The sequence below is a fragment of the Poecile atricapillus genome, chromosome 32 (assembly GCF_030490865.1).
Source record: "Poecile atricapillus isolate bPoeAtr1 chromosome 32, bPoeAtr1.hap1, whole genome shotgun sequence".
Taxonomy (NCBI): Eukaryota; Metazoa; Chordata; class Aves; order Passeriformes; family Paridae; genus Poecile; species Poecile atricapillus.
In genome coordinates, this window is record NC_081280.1 from 2938863 (window position 1) to 2955262 (window position 16400).

The following is a 16400-nucleotide window of genomic DNA, read 5'->3' on the forward strand; positions in this document are numbered from 1 at the left end:
TGTCAAGAAAGTGTAAATGTGCGAAGACAGGCAGGTGATCCACTGCATGGGCTAACTTTGGAAGAACTTATGGGCTTAGGAGCATATAGTCAAGTGGAAGCACAAGCTATTTTGGGACCAGATAAGTTGAGAGAAGGAATGTGGTTAGCACGAGCTGCATTTGATAGGATTAAGGAGCCAGGAGGTATTCCATCTTATATGGGTATTAAACAAGGGCGAGATGAGCCATTCGGAGCATTTATTGATAAAGCAGCTTCAGCTATAGAGAGGGCAGGTGTTCCTGAATATATGAGGGGAGCATTATTAAAACAATGTGCATTACAGAATTGTAATTCAGCAACCAGGTCAGTTTTGAGTTCCTTAAATGCTAACTGGACTACTGAAGAGGCATTAGAGAGGATGTCTAATATACTGGTGGGCTCACAGGCAATGTTAGTCCAGGCAATTAAAGAACTAGGGAAAGGGTTAGAAAAGCAAGCTGCATCTAATCAGAGTCAGGTTTTAGCAGCTCTTGCACCCCTAGAAGCGGCCACAACCAACAATGGCAGGATTCCAGCCTCTCGATTCAAATGTCTTCGCTGTGGCAACCTTGGACATATTCGGAAGGAATGTACTGTACCATCGGTTTGGTGCAATCAGCGTCGGTCCAATACCCACGCTGATAATGTCTGCTGCCGGAGATCGGGAAACAGGAAAGCCAGCGCGAGAAGCTGCCAGGACTCAAATAGCAGCCGCAGGAACATCAGTACAACTTCCCTCCAGCCTGCCACAGCAGGCAGCCTCGGCTTGGACCTGGCAGCCTCAATGACTGTGGATTTATTGACATCACAACCCTACAAGATTCCCACGGGAATTATTGGACCAGTGATAATAAATGGAAAAGCTATGGGTGCAATTGTGTTGGGACGTTCATCTGCTAGTTTATTGGGACTATTTATTTTACCTGGAGTAATTGATGTGGACTATTCTGGTGAAATATATATCATTGCATATACACTGGCACCACCAACCAGAATTGATAAAGGACAGCGAATTGCACAATTGGTGCCGCTGCCACAATTTACCCATCAGTTGACACCATTGAAAAATCAATTAAGGGGTACAGGTGGATTTGGTTCTACAGGAGGACTTACATTGCTTACTCTGGACTTAAACACCAGACCCAAGCGAACAGTTGTTCTTAATTATAACGGAGAATCCCATCAATTAGAAGGACTGTTGGATACTGGGGCGGACTCAAGTATTGTTGCTCCACAATATTGGCCCCAGGAATGGCCTTTGCTGCCTAGTATGGTTACTGTTACAGGAGTTGGAGGCTTAACTCTGGCAAAGAAGTCTCCACAAATTCAGATTCAATTAGATGGGAAGGTCATCAGTTCTGTTTTGTCAATTGTTCCATTACCAGACAAGGTTCAATGTCTAATTGGACGAGATATTTTGTCACAGCTTGGTGTTATCTTGACCAATGAACACCCTTTAGAATAGAGGCCATTGTTTGGACTTTCCCAATCCCACTCAAATGGATAATCCAGGAACCAGTATGGGTTGAACAGTGGCCTTTAAAAAGGGAAAGTCTGCAACAAGCTCATCAATTAGTGCTGGAACAATATCAACAAGGACATTCAAAGTTGTCAACAAGTCCTTGGAATACTCCTATTTTTGTTATAAAAAAGAAATCTGGGAAATATCGATTGCTGCATGACTTACGTGCAGTCAATGAACAAATGGAACCAATGGGGGCGCTACAACCTGGTTTGCCCAATCCTGCAATGTTACCAAAAGATTGGCCCTTGTTAATAATTGATTTAAAAGACTGTTTTTTCACTATCTCACTGCATGAACAGGATACTTGCAGATTTGCTTTTACTTTGTGTCGTGGTTTTAAATCAGTAATTAACAAAAAGGGGGAAAAAGAATTACTTATTTCTTGCTGTGAGATATGGATTAAAACAAGAGCAAACCAGGCATAAAATTTTAAAAGGAATAAAGAAAGTTTATTGACAAACTACAATAATAAGAACACCAGAATAAACTTCCAGAAAAACCTTTTAATTTCTTACTGCCCACTATTCTTTTGTTCACATGACAACAGGGACAGAAACTTTAGAACTTTGATGGTTTAAACAGTCCTAATTCTTTCTACAGTTTTTTTATCAGTCTCTGTAGAGAAACAGAAGTTCCTTTCTGTTAATTTATGAAGTTTCTCACAAGAAAACTATTTTTGTTATAGTTTTCCATTTCCCTGATATCAGCTGCCCAGAGCTGCTGTTATCAGAGCCCACCCCTCCCATTCCACATCACTCTGAAATGTGTTATGGGTCATTAGTTTGGGGATAGCATTTTTAAGGATAAGTTATTCAAAGGCAAAAAGTATTCTTCATCTGTTTCTGTGAGCTTCACTAGAAAACAGTTTTCTCATTGCCTCTTAAGGCTTCAAATCTCCCAGCATTTCACTATACCACAATTACTCTGCTTTTTACTCAAATTTACACTTTGAACACTCTATTCCTCCCCATACTCCATCATGAATTAAAGGAGTTCTTTTCAGGACTTCATTGTCCATCCCCATAGTTTTAACAGAAAGATATTTCAGCTTAATTAAAGCATCTTCTTAATTTTCTACCTTTCTTGAAGTTTCTTTTCTTTCTTGCCACTAGTAGTTTATAAAGTCTCTTTTCATGTTGATCACTCTCCTTTTCTCTCTCTGGATAAAAAGATTAATCCGCAAGTCTCATCTGGATAAGAAAGAGTTAAAATCTTGCCCAAGCTTTTGTAGATGGTTCGGTGATCTCTGCTGAACAGGAGCTAGAGCTGTCTGCGATGAAAAGTTCCTCATGGCTGCTCTGCAGAGCGTGGTCACCGTCTCTGCAGCAGGCCCAGAGCTCCTCTCTTTCTTCACTCGGCAGTTTTCTAGTGAATGTAGTTACAGCAAAACCTGCAGCCGAGCCAGAGATTGGGCCAGGCCTGGCCCAGCCCGACCTGGCCCGGGGCAAGCCCCCGCAGGCCCCATCTCCCGGCCGGGAGAACGGCAGGCCCAGCCCGGCCCCCCCCCGGCCGCATGGCCTGGGCAGGGAACCGGAGGCCAGCCGGAGGTCTGCTACCTTTCACAGCCAAGAAACAAAGAGAACAACAGAGTTCTGTTTTTTTTACTTTAAGGTGGGGTTCACAAGTTGATCCCACTTTTCAATGGCTAAAACTGCTGTCAATTCTCAGCAATGACCGATAATTGGTCATGAGAAAGACTCCAGGCAGTCCCAGTCACTCCAACTTTCCTTAAAGGTAAAGTAACTCCATGACACTTTGCCTTCATTGAATCGAGCAGAACCAGACAAAAGATTTGAATGGACAGTTTTACCACAGGGTATGCGTAATTCTCCTACTTTGTGTCAGCTTTATGTTGATAATGCTTTGCAACCACTACGTGCTCGGTGGCCTACAACTATTATTTATCATTATATGGACGATATTCTTTTTGCTCAGCCACAGCCTTTTGCAGATAAACAAGTTAAGGACATTCAAACACACCTACTTCAAAATGGACTAGCTGTTGCACCTGAGAAAATACAGCAGTCATCCCCATGGAAATATCTCGGGTGGACTTTAACTAAACAGTCTGTTGCCCCTCAGAAACTGTCATTAAACATGTCACTTCATACTGTTCATGATGCTCAGCGATTGCTAGGAGATTTACAATGGCTTAAACCTGTTGTGGGTATTCCTAATGAACTTTTGCAATCCCTACGACCTTTGTTAAAAGGTACTGATCCTACAGCACCCATACAGGTCACCGGTGAACAACAAGAAGCTCTCAATAAAATAATGGACTGTATTCAGACAGGTGTTGTTCATAGGTGAGATCCAGACTTGGACATTAATCTTACTGTATGGTTTGGACCTCAACATCTCATCGGTGCCCTGACAGAGCATCAAAAGAAAACAGGGGAGATATGGGTATTAGAATAGTTGTTGCCACCACTACAACAGAGACATACTTTAATACAAAAAATTTGTTGCCACCACTACAACAGAGACATACTTTAATTCAAAAAATTGAAATTTTAGCAAACTTGATAAAACAAGGACGGAAGCGATTGTGGCAACTTATGGGTGCAGATCCAGCTGAAATTCAGATACCAATAAAAAAGGACACTTTAGATTGGTATTTAATTCACAGCTCCACATTGCAAGAAGCATTGCTTAACAACAGCAGTGTGGTCAGTACTGAGGAAGTGCCTCGAATACCACAGCGATGGATAGGTCAGCAGAATTGGATTGAAAAGCTCAAACGATCATTTGTGCCATTACCAGAGGCATCAACTGTGTTCACTGATGCTGGAAAGAAATCTCGTACAGCTGCTGCTACATGGCAAGATTCAGAAGGACAATGGAATCATCATATTATTCCAGCTCAAAAGGAGGACACATTACAAACTCTGGAATTAGTTGCTGTTGTTTGGGTTTTGGTACAGTTTAAGGGTCCTGTTAATGTGGTAACTGATTCTTTATATGTTGCAGGAGTGAGTGAACGTATTGAAAATGCAGACATTAAGGAAGTAAAAAACCCTCGTTTATATGAACTGTTTTTGCAGCTTCAGAGAGCCATAAAGTTGAGGACTGCTGCCTTTGCTATTATCCATATTCGTAGCCACAAATGGGATGTGAGTTTAGGAGAAGGAAATGCTAGGGCAGACCGATTGGTTTCATTGTCACAAAATAGTCCTGTCCCACCACAGACATTAGCTAGATAAGCTCATGCCATCTTTCACCAAAATGCAAAAGGACTCCATCTAGAGTTTCAGATACCTTTAGAGGAGGCTCGGGCTATTGTCAAAGCATGTCCTATTTGTAGTTTTCATAATCAAGGCAGTGGATTGGGTCTTGGGGTAAACCCGAGAGGATTACAGGCTAATGAGTTGTGGCAGATGGATGTTACTCATGTTGCAGAGTTTGGGAGAGTTAAATATGTGCATGTCACCATTGATACTTATAGTCATTACATCTGGGCTACAGCTCAATCTGGTGAGAAAGCACGGAATGTTGAGCGACATTTAGTAAGTTGTTTTGCAGTCATGGGAGTTCCACATTCTATTAAAACAGACAATGGACCTGCTTATTGTAGTAGTAGAATTAAGCAGGTGATGCAATCATGGGGAATCAAACACATAACAGGGATTCCACATTCCCCCACAAGTCAGGCAATAGTAGAAAGAGCAAATGGTACCCTAAAACAATATCTGAATAAATTTAGGGAGATCAAAGATCCACAAGAACGATTATTGCGTTGTTTATTTGTTTTAAATTTTCTCTGTATTTTTGGAAACAGTGATTTGCCTGCAGCAATACGTCATACTGCACCTGGAGCAGAGAAAACTCAAAGTCCAATATGGGTTCGCTATAGGGATCCTAAAACAGGACTGTGGGGAGGTCCTAGTAAGGTACTCTATTGGGGACGTGGTTTTCTTTGTGTGTCTACCCCCACAGGGCCTGTCTGGGTGCCGAGCCGATGGACTAAACCTGCTGATCCCAGTGATTTATCTTCAGCTGATCCAGAAAATTTAGCAGATACTTCTCTCTCTCTACCATCAACATAGAGACGGGATCTGATGAGCTCTCATGTGAAAATTTTGTGTACAGTACCAGATTGTGAATGTTATCCTTTTGTATGTTACATTTGTAAAGTGTGTAAAGAGAAGTGGTGGATACATTCTAAGTGGGGTCGATCTCCAAGAGGGATTTGTACAGAGTGTTACAACTTTGAAAGAAATTTAACTGAGATTGCATTACAGGAAGGTGTGCAAACAAGACAATTTGAAAAAGGATCTGATAGATGGTGGGAGATTTTTGCTTTTGGGATAAATCCAGAAAACTATTGTTATCATCTTAATACCCCTTTACCATATATTATTGAAATAATTGCAATACGTTGTCGCAAGACACTGACACAAGTCAGGTGTGATATTCCAGGAGTAAAAAATAAAAATTGGGAGCAATTCTTAAAACAGCAGTCTCGAGAAAAGAGGTCTTTCCCTGAAAGTTATCCTTGCTGCCGAGAAGATGGAACACCCCGTGGTTCAAAGCAACCGAATCGACGGGCGAGGCAGAGGGGTAAAAGAAAAGTGAAGCAAGATCTCACATGGGATCCAGCCAAGATGCTGGCTGAGCTGCCGCAATCCTTTTAAAGTCCTTAAAGGACTATCTCTGATCAGGTTGTTGTGGTTGTTTACCATGATAAAAGGAAATGAAGGGTTTTTGATTGACATGGATGAGAGACAAAATATGTGGGTAACCTGGGCTAATCAAACTGGACAGGATAATTTTTGCCTTTCAATGGCTACCCTTTCAGATCCTTTTCGAACTTGTTTAGTGGGCGCACCTGTATCTATTCATGCTCGTCTTCAACAACTACAGAACAATATGAAAAAGTTAACCATGGAAACAAATCCGTTAGAGGAATGGTTTCAATCCCTAGGTCTCACAGGATGGTTAAAAAATTTGGTACAAATGGCAATTGTTGTTATACTGATTATTGTCATTGTGTTACTGTTTATTCCTTGCATACGGCAATGCTTACAAAACATGGTAAAGAAGGCTACTTCTACAGTTTTGTTAGTGCAAAAAGAAAACAGGGGAATTATAGAGGAATGGCTAGAGAGCAAAGGTCACTTTCCCATGCAGCAGTTAGCTGGGAAAGAATTAGATAATGGAGTACAGTTGCTGTGAGATGTTGCAAAAGTCAGGAAGGCCTTGATGATAACTGTTAACTGAGAACAGAACACTGTAATCAGAAGAATGTGAATTCAGCATAGATGAGCAATCACAGGAATGTAGAATTAGGTGGAGTTGACCTTAAATGAAATATCCAATAATGAGCTTGCTTTTGCACTATGTATGAGCCTAATTATTGATGCTATATAAGTGGTTTTAGTGTTACCAATAAATGAGACTTGCTGATCATTCATATTGAGTGCTGCATTTCTCCCGCCGAACTCGACATTCTATCATCACAGCCAACAAAAAAGTGTGTAGGATGGGAGGGAAAACGTATTGGGTTGGAGGAAATCTGAAATATGGTCTAATAGGTTCTCTCAGCAATGAGCCAGTAATAACTAAACTTCTCGACAGTAATGATGAGCGAATTTGCTTATGATACAGTACAACTTTCTGTTCTGCAAGAGATGGAGAAGGAGTAGATCCAGAAAGTCAATTAAAACAGACAGCTCAAGAATAAGAGAAACAAAAGGCAGAGCCAAAAAAAGAAATAGAACAAGAACAGCTAAAAGCATTAAATGAACAATATGAAGAGTTAGAACTTGATAACTAGTATGGTAATTGGAACCTACCTACCTACCTCAAACAAGAACCTTTTTGTAGATCTAATACAAGAGATCACTACAGAATTAGGATGATCTAATTGTTGGATTTGTGGAGGGCTGAAATCAGCTGAGAAATGGCCATGGAAAGGTGACAGCTTAGCTCCAGAGCAACTTCTAAAATGGAATCATCCCTAAATTTCCAAAACATTAAAATGACCCCAAGGGTGGGTTTTAGATCATCAAATAATTGGAACAGTTTGTATCAGCAGGGAAGGAAAAAGATATACTGAAGTAGTAGGATATCCTCCTTGCACATTCACTTTAACTGTGAATTCAAATAACAACACCAAAGCCTGGCAACCAGAAACCCCCACTGGATACTGGAGTCAAACAATCATACCTCTGATGCTCTCGAGTTATCAGCTAAACAGCATTCACTAATGCAAGCATTTGTGTATCACAACCCAATTGCTTTGGACTACTTGTTAGCAGAAGAACGGGGAGTCTGCAGAAAGTTCAATGAATCTGAATGCTGTGTAGAAAGAGATGACTATGGAGAAACCATAGGAAACCTTGCAGCAGAAATGAAGAAAGTGGCACATGTAGCGGTTCCAAAATGGAATTCTATCCTTCAAGCTTCTTGCTGGGATCAGTTGTTTGGGGGGAATTGTCTGGGGAAAGATTGGTGGAAAAAAATGAGGATTTTTAATATGATGTAAAAGAATGGGGCTATTATTTCTGCCTTGTCTCATCCCATGTTTTATCCGATGAATCCATTCTGTTGTCTAAGGCATGCAAATAGCAGCAATGCCCATTGATCCTGAGTTAGCTCCAATAAAAACTGGCCAATCCAAGGGAATACCCAAATTATCTAAAAGAATGGAATTGAAAGAAAAGAAAGAGAGCAGAGCTGCTGAAGCTCAGGCCAGATTTAAAGCTCAGACACAACTATTTGACAAGTAGCATGAAGCTACTGCACAGCCAAAAGATAGCTCAGGATACAATAGGCACCTGCATTGATGTACAATGAAGCAGCCAAACAAAAGAATCAAGTACTAAAATAACCAATCTTATCAAAAATTATTCCTTGTAAATACTGATTATGAAATAAGTGAACTGTATCAAAATTTATCCTAAAAGCACAAATTAATTAATTCATAAAGAAAGCGGGGGGACTGTGATCCATAGCATGAATAAAAGCAGGCTAAAGTTATAATCTTGTCTGACAAGAATCCTAGCATATTTTCCAGGAAACGTTCCCTGACGAGATTCTAGTGACATGCAGCAAGGCCAACATGAATATTCATCTGCAAGGGGCATTATCTCCAAGAAACCTCCGTCCGATAAGATTAGAACGATATGCACTCATCAATATTCATCTGCAAGAAGTGCATTTCCAAGAAACCTGATGAAATTACAACATATACGCCCAAAACAGCATAAATATTTGTCCGCAAGCAGTGTATTCCAAAGGAGCCCTGAAGAGCCTGAAAACATATAAAAAGCACCTTGGGACAGTTGTAGTTTGTGAAGCAGGGTGGGGAAATGCTGCAGATCGCCTCCTCCCTGTCTCACCTGGTGCTGTTCGCCTGTGTCCTGGGGTGACTTTATGATACTGGTATCCCCCTGTCTTGGTTCTAGAAGACAGGTGTCTGCTAGGGAGAGCAGGAGCCTCCCTTGGGATGAAAGAATGTAGACCCTCCTCCCTCCAAATTATTATAATTTTGAAATCAAGGGGCCTTCAGGCAGAGATCTGGGGATAGGAATAACAGTTCTTTACTAGTATAACCAGGCAAACAAAAAACAATAACTACAGCATTAACAAGAAAACAGAACCAGGGACCCCGTGCTGAGATGGGATGGAGGAGAGGCTTTGTTTTCACAAACCCCCTCGGGCGGGCAGTCCCGGTGCTCCTGCGGGGCTCTGAGGAACACTCGGCTGGAACAGCAGGGATGAGCTGAGATCCTGGGCTGGTGGATGAGGTGGAACAGCAGGGATGAGCTGAGATCCTGGGCTGGTGGATGAGGTGGAACAGCAGGGATGAGCTGAGATCCTGGGCTGGTGGATGAGGTGGAACAGCAGGGATGAGCTGAGATCCTGGGCTGGTGGATGAGGTGGAACAGCAGGGATGAGCTGAGATCCTGGGCTGGTGGATGAGGTGGATCAGCAGCTCCACGGCGGTGCCTGGCACTGCCACATGTCCCGGCAGGACAGGGGGTGCGAGGCCACCAACGAAGAGGGAAGAAGGAGAAGAAGCAGCAGCTCCCTCTGGGTGATGGCGAAATTCCCTTCTCCCCACCGCAGCAGCTCCGTGACCCAGCAAACGAATGTCTTTCCCCGAAGGCAAAGAAAGCCAGCCAAAAACTGTCCCCACCCTCCTTTCCTGCCCCCTTCCCCCCTGGGCCCGGCCACTCTTTGTCCTTTATCAATCACCCACTAAATACCCACAGTTAGGTTGTCTCCCCAGCTAATGGGTAAAAATTCCACGGGAAGGCCAGAACAAAAAAAAGGGACACCTAACCCCCAACAAGAACCAAGTCCGAACAAGAGAAAACTGCCTCTCTCTCATCAATCTCAGTCCAAGGGGGAAAAAGAAGCCAACCACAAGTGTCCCATCAGGACAGAGGCTCAATCTCCAATCAAAGGGGACTTTGTTCCAGCTTTTCCCTTGGAGCAGCGTGCAGCAAGCACACCTGGGCCTCATTCAGGTCTCTGTGTGGGCTGGCAGTCAGCTTCTGGTGGGAATTTAAAGCTTTTCCTCTACTTTCCACAGCAAATAACCGACCTCACCCAGCTGCACCAAACCCCAAATTTCACACTAAAAATAACCATTTGCATTTTCCTCCATTCCAGCCCTGAAGAAAACAAACTTCACTTGCGGGAGCTGGCGGCACGGTGTCCTCCAAGACCGTTGATGAGCAGGACAATATTCCAGGGGAAGAGCGGCAAAGCCAAAGTTCACTGATGCTTAGGAAGCTTTGCAAAACCTTCCCACCTGTGCTGGTGTTGCACCCTCCTGAGCTCCTGGAGCCCTCCCTCAGCTCAGGCGCAGTTTGGACAGGAAGGGGATGGTTCAGTTTGTGCCATGTGGGGACAGGAGGAGGGAAGACTTTGCACACACTGTCACCAGGGCAGGGCTGTTTTCCTTTATGGTGCCACGCGGTAGCACGTAATCTTTGATTTCATGGGAGTGAGGGAGGTGCTGAAGGGCAACAATTCCCTGTGCTAAGGACATCTTCCACTCACACAGCAAGGCAAGGGAAGGGGAAAGTGCAATCTCTCTTTCCTGGAAGGTGTTCAGCTTTTAACAAACTAGTTTTGCTGAAGATGAGCCTAGGCAGTGGTGAGTGAGAGCATTTGATCAAAATCCCAGAGTATCCTCACATCTGTTTGGACACAATTTCTCTTTTTTTTTTCATTGTGAATGCTTTCTCCTGCCCCGCTGCCTCCTGCTTGGAGTTGTACGTGCAGCAGAGTCCCAGAGTTTTCTCAGCAGGCCTGTGCAGCGAGTTCTGAGCCAACGTGTGGCTCTGCTGCCATCCCAAATCTGCGCTTTCCTTGCCCAGCCTGAGCGCAAGTGGGGCATGTGCTGGGCGTGGATGGAGATTTTCATCACCAAAATCCTCCAGCGTCATGGCATTTCCATCTGCCCATTGCTTTGGAGAGCACAAATCACAAACCACCCATCTCAGCTGATAAATGTCATTGCTTGCAGATTGCTGCAGCCACACAGCTGAGCTACAAATACACATGAATCAATTTCAGTTGAAAAATGGCATTTATTACAAATTGCTACACCTGCGGTGACAATACACAACTATAAAAATCTGAATTAAGTTTAAAAAAAGTCATTTATTATATTAGCACAACAATGCCACATAAAAATATACAAATACCAACTTCAGTTAGCAAAAACTTAACTTATTGCTAACCACTACAAGTCACTATAGACAAAGATTAATGAGGTGTTTAACAACTTAATTTATTACAGATTACAACAAACTTACAGCCCATATTGAAATACAAAAATATCAGTGTCTCCCTCTAAATAACCCTGTACTAAGAATTCAATAGATAGAATTATACAACTCTACCACTCCAGACATGTTTAAATAGAACTAAATACCTTTATATATACATATATAACAGTCAAGAGATGGAAATACAGATTAAATATGACATATTTCATACAATATATATACATAAAGATATATAATCAGAGGGATCCCAGCCGCCCGATCTTCAAAGCCTCTCAGTGTTTTCCTCCCATGCAGAGCAGCTCTCCTGGACAGGGACAGCAGATGGGACATCTGGGAGGCAAAGGGAACAGCGAGTCAGTCCTGGGACCTTTCCCTTGGCAGCAGCTGCACTTCCAGCAGGGAAGCGAAAATCTCCGAGGCTCCCCAGGAGGCTTGGGAAGAACAAGCAGGCCGAGCGGGCCAGCGTGTGGCGAGCGCAGGCGCGGCGGGACTGTCCCGCATCTCCCGGCAGCCCGGCACAGCTCCCGGGCCCTGCCGGCACAGCTGCCTTGCCCAAGGACAGCCCCTGTGCCGGCCGGGGCAGCAGCGCTGAGCAGCCCCAGCACGGGCAGGGGCCGCTCCTGCCCGGCCGGGCAGCGCCCACGGACAAAGCCCACGCCACCCTCAGCCCTGCCCGGCCTCACCAGCCCTGGGGCCTCACCCAGGCTCTCGCGTGGCCCCAGCACATCCCTGCTCACTGCTCTTGCTCCAGGCCTTCAGATTCTCCCTGCTGGCTCCTGGCAGTGTCTGCCTGTCCTCAAGCTCTTCAGCACAGCTGTGGTGGCAAAAGTGGACGCTATATCAGGTTGCAAGGCCTGGCAGAGCTGCAGTCCCTGAGCTCTGTGTGCTCCCTCCTGGCCCCCTCCATCCCCTCAGCCCCGCCGTCCTCTCGGCAAACCCCCAGCCCCCTCTTCAGTTTCTTCGGCCTCTCCCAGGCCTCTCACCCCGCTCAGTCCCTTCTGAGCCGTTGTGTCCCCTCAGAGCCGGCACAGCCCTCAGCCCGTGCCTCTGTCACCTCAGTGCCACCATCGCCCTCTGCTCCCCCACAGCCCTCAGTGCCCCCAACACCTCAAGGTTTCCATCGTCCCTTCAGCATCAGCGCCTCCTCAGCCCCCTCAGTCTCACCGTCCTTCAGCAGCTCCTCACAGGACAGTGCCTGGGGCCACCGGCAGCTCCCACCGCTCCAGGGACAGCCAGGGCTGCAACTGCTGCTCCGCCTGGCCCGGCCCCAGCTCGGACCCAGCACAGGGGGACACAAGGGGCACAGCGGGAAAAACAAGAGATGAAAAAGGCAGCCAAGGGGGAAAGAGGCAAAAATGCAGCCTAGGTCTACACTGCTCAATCTATGGACCTATACATCCATAGAGCTCTAACTAAAGAACTATGCACATTTAGAAATTGAACTGTGTGCACATCTAAATGTTACTCTCTACATTTATCAATGCAAATTAGAAAATCTATAAATGGAACTGTATACATAGAAATAAAATCCATAACTATACATACAAACTATACAGATGTATAAATAGATACACCTATAAATACAACTATACAACTCTATCAATCTATACTTGTAACTATAGAAATAAATCAAGATAAAATAAATAAATAAATCAAGATAAAAAATCTCTAACTATATCTATAGACAGAGGGATGCCACCTGCCCGATGGTCACAGGCTCTCCCTCTGATCCTTCTTCCCACGCAGGGCAGCCCTTCTGGCAAGGTAGATCACATGGATATCTGGGAAGGAAAGGCAACTCTCAGTCAATGCTGGCCTCCGTGTAGCTTTCCCTTTGCAAGTAAACTGTCCTGCTAGCAAAGGCTGTAAAAGATGGCCGGAAAGGCACACTCTCACTTGAGAATTTGAAGCCTGCTCTTTAAAGGGAACAGGGATCCTTCCAAGTTTTCCAGTCTTGTGAAGTTTTGAAGAACTCCAATCAATTCACAACACTCCCAGTGCAAATGGCACCCACGAGAGCTTGAAACACAGACAGTACCAGCTCCCACAAAGAAGCCCAGCCTTGTTCTTTCTCTGGGCTGACGCAGAGACGTCAGTCCTCACTGCAGTGGCTGAAGCTGAAGGCTGCTGTGAGCTGTGAACCAATTGGGACACGCAGCTTGGTGACACAACTGCCACCAGCTCAGCTTTATTCCCGGCTCTCTTGCCACAGCAGAGGACTCGGTGTCAGAGCCTCTGGAAAAGCATGGAGGGGCAGGGCTCGGGGAGCTTGTGCCAGTGCAGGATTGGAACTAAAGGCACCAGGAAGCACCAACCCTGCTTGAGACAAGAACTCAACTCTTCTCATCTCCCTTCCTGTCAGAGGCAGGCTCAGAGCAGCTGTCTCCCATCTCTCTAAAGCAGGCTGGGCTCACTCCTTACCAAGCTCCTCGGGCTCCTGGCAAATGTTCACACAGCTCCCGCAAGCAGGCAAAGCTCCCTCTGCTGCAGCCTTGTTCACAGCCTCCCCTCCTGAAGAGCCACGGGCAACACTAGGATTGACCTGAAAAGAAACACACAAAGAAGGAAACACAAAGATCAACCAATAGATTCTGCAGGGATACAATCAGAGCCTGCCAGATTTCCTTCTGTGCACCAACAAATTGCTTTTGAAAACTGGTATATACGTGGGAGTTTGCAGAAGACAAAGGCTCATCGCACTTGGCAATAAGATATGGGCAGTTCCAAAAAATCCCCCTCCCCACCTCCACTCTGCCCTTCCTCAAGAATAAATCTACCCATGCAATGGGTCCGCATATGAAATGAAAGAAGAGAAATTCTTTGGCAAAGTTGTAGAAGAAGATGCAAAAAGGCCTGTGCCAATGCAGAAACTGAACACTCCAGGCCAGTCTGGGGAGAGACAAGACTAAAGAAAAAAGGGATTCCAAAGTCCAAGAGGGAATCTGTCAAACACAAGGACTAATGGGCCCTGATTGAACTGCTCTTCAACACAGGAGGAGCCCCTGGGCTTCAAGGAGTCCTTAACCATTTCATGTCCAGCACCAACCTTGTCCTTCTCACCAATCACACAAGTCATGGGGCCTCAAAACCAAGACATCTGCCCCCTGAAGACTCCACGGCTCACACACTTCATCCCTTCTTCCTAACAAGGAGCTCTGGGCCCCAGAGGCCTTCAACAGTCCAAAACACTGACTTCTCCAACACGCTTCAGGACCTGTCAAGGCTGACAAGGCTGTTGAGCGTGGGGATGACACTCAAGCCATGGAGTGGGCGCTAAGGATGGAGTCCTGCTAGCTCCTGGCACAGGGATGTGCTCTTCCCACCACAGCCCTAAGCACAACAGTCTCCTGCAGGCTGCAGCTTTGCAGGGACTGTCTGGCAACACACATCTCTTCTTTCCACAAGGTGACTGAGCTCTGGAACATGGAGAGCAAGACTGGCCAGTTTGCCCAGCTGAGGATTTCCCAGCTGGAAACTGGACTGCAAGCAGCAGGTTCCTGAGAGGGCAAGACAGCTGCAGCTCCAGCCCATGCCCACACACAGCTCTGGGAATGCCTACACGCACAGCAGGGCTCACACAGCAGCAGCAGCAGCTGCAGGAGCAGCTGCAGCCCAGCCCTTGCTTTGCCTTGGCCTTCCAGCCCAAGAGAGGCAGAGCCCACATCTGCTGCTGACACCATCGCATGCCCGTCCCACTCTGCCTTCAGTGGCAATTCTCCAAACGCTCTTCTCTTCTTTCCCATCAAACAAAGCCTGTTAGAACCCACCAAGCTTCCACTTCCTCCCCACAAATGCCCCTGCACCAGGGATTCTTCCCAGAAAAAGGAGCATTTAAACCTGGCAAACACCTCTCATCCTCACTTAAGGGCTATCCCCCCTTTTCATTCCCTCTTCCTTAGCAAATCTTGCTTGACCAAGCAAATTCTTCTGTGTCCATTCACAGCTGAATTCAAGAAGCCTTTGCTTCTCAGCCATGCAACAACATTCAGAAGCTCTCAGTCCAGCCCCTCTCATCCCTGTCCAGTGGAGTTACCTGAGCAGAGGGAGACCTTTCAGGCAGAGGTGGTGAAAGCATCTCCTCCAGTGTCTCCAGAACAAGGTCCAGATCCAGTGGTGGCAATTCCTCTTCCCCAGGAGTACTCCATACCCAGCTTGGGGCTCTCCATGCTGCATAACCAGCACTGCCAGCTGGAGCACTGGGGACTGAAGTGCCCGGGGCGGCTGCAAGAATCCAAAAACATCGGTGAGGCTCCAAAATGAGGCTTTGGGACGCAGAGCTTTATTGCTGCCTTGGATCAAACATCACAGGAAGCGCACAGCAACCTCAACTCCAGAAAGGTATTAAAAACTTCCCAGGGAATTGGAAGAGTGAGCTCTTCCCCTTCAGAAGTATTATCCTAAGTGACGTGTACATAGATTAAAGTATGGCTTATGAAACTGATCTAGACATGCACACAGACATAATCACCTTTAATCACAGCCTTTTGCATCTTCCCAGCAGCTTTGGCATTTGGCTCCTTGAGTTTCTCATCACAAGAGACCACAGAAAGTGCATTCACCCAGGAAGAGGCCAGAGGTGCAGACACACAAGCTAAACTTAAACTGAGAGTTTATTCTAAGGAGCAACCATGGAGGTGAAGCCATGGTCTGCAGCTGCAACTGTTCTGGGGACTCCCAGCGTGCACTGAAATTTCGTAGCATTATTTGTGGGAGAGACTGTTGGAAATGGAAAATCTGCAGCCTTAGAAAAAGCCTGGATTGATGGAGTGATGAAAGTACACAGACATTAGGTAGAGTAATTCTAAACCTATGTTCTTACAGTTGCAAGTAAGAATATGCCTAGAGTAAGTAAGAAATTATATGAAGTAAAACAGTTGGAGGTATCAAGTGTAATAGTGTGATTTATAAAGTAAGTTAGAGATCTAGGAAATATAACAGAAGTGTGTGTGAATACGTGACCTGTTAGCTTGTTGGTTAAAAGACAGACGCAGTGTGGCAAAATCAAGTAAAGGTGATAAGAGCTTAATAAGTGAAAACAAACTTTGTGTCAACTGTCTACTGGACTAAAAAGTTATATATTGCCATGCGGAGAAGGAACTCGTAACT

The 16400-nt window shown here is 45.3% G+C and overlaps 1 long non-coding RNA gene across 1 annotated transcript; it reads right to left on the reverse strand.

Moving 5' to 3' along the window:
* Nucleotides 1-11260: 11260 nt before the first annotated feature.
* LOC131590240 (uncharacterized) lies at nt 11261-12964 on the reverse strand. The gene is made up of 3 exons (XR_009280041.1): nt 12459-12964; nt 11995-12108; nt 11261-11624 (listed from the first exon to the last, which is right to left on the reverse strand). It is a non-coding gene; the product is annotated as an uncharacterized LOC131590240 (long non-coding RNA).
* Nucleotides 12965-16400: the final 3436 nt, after the last annotated feature.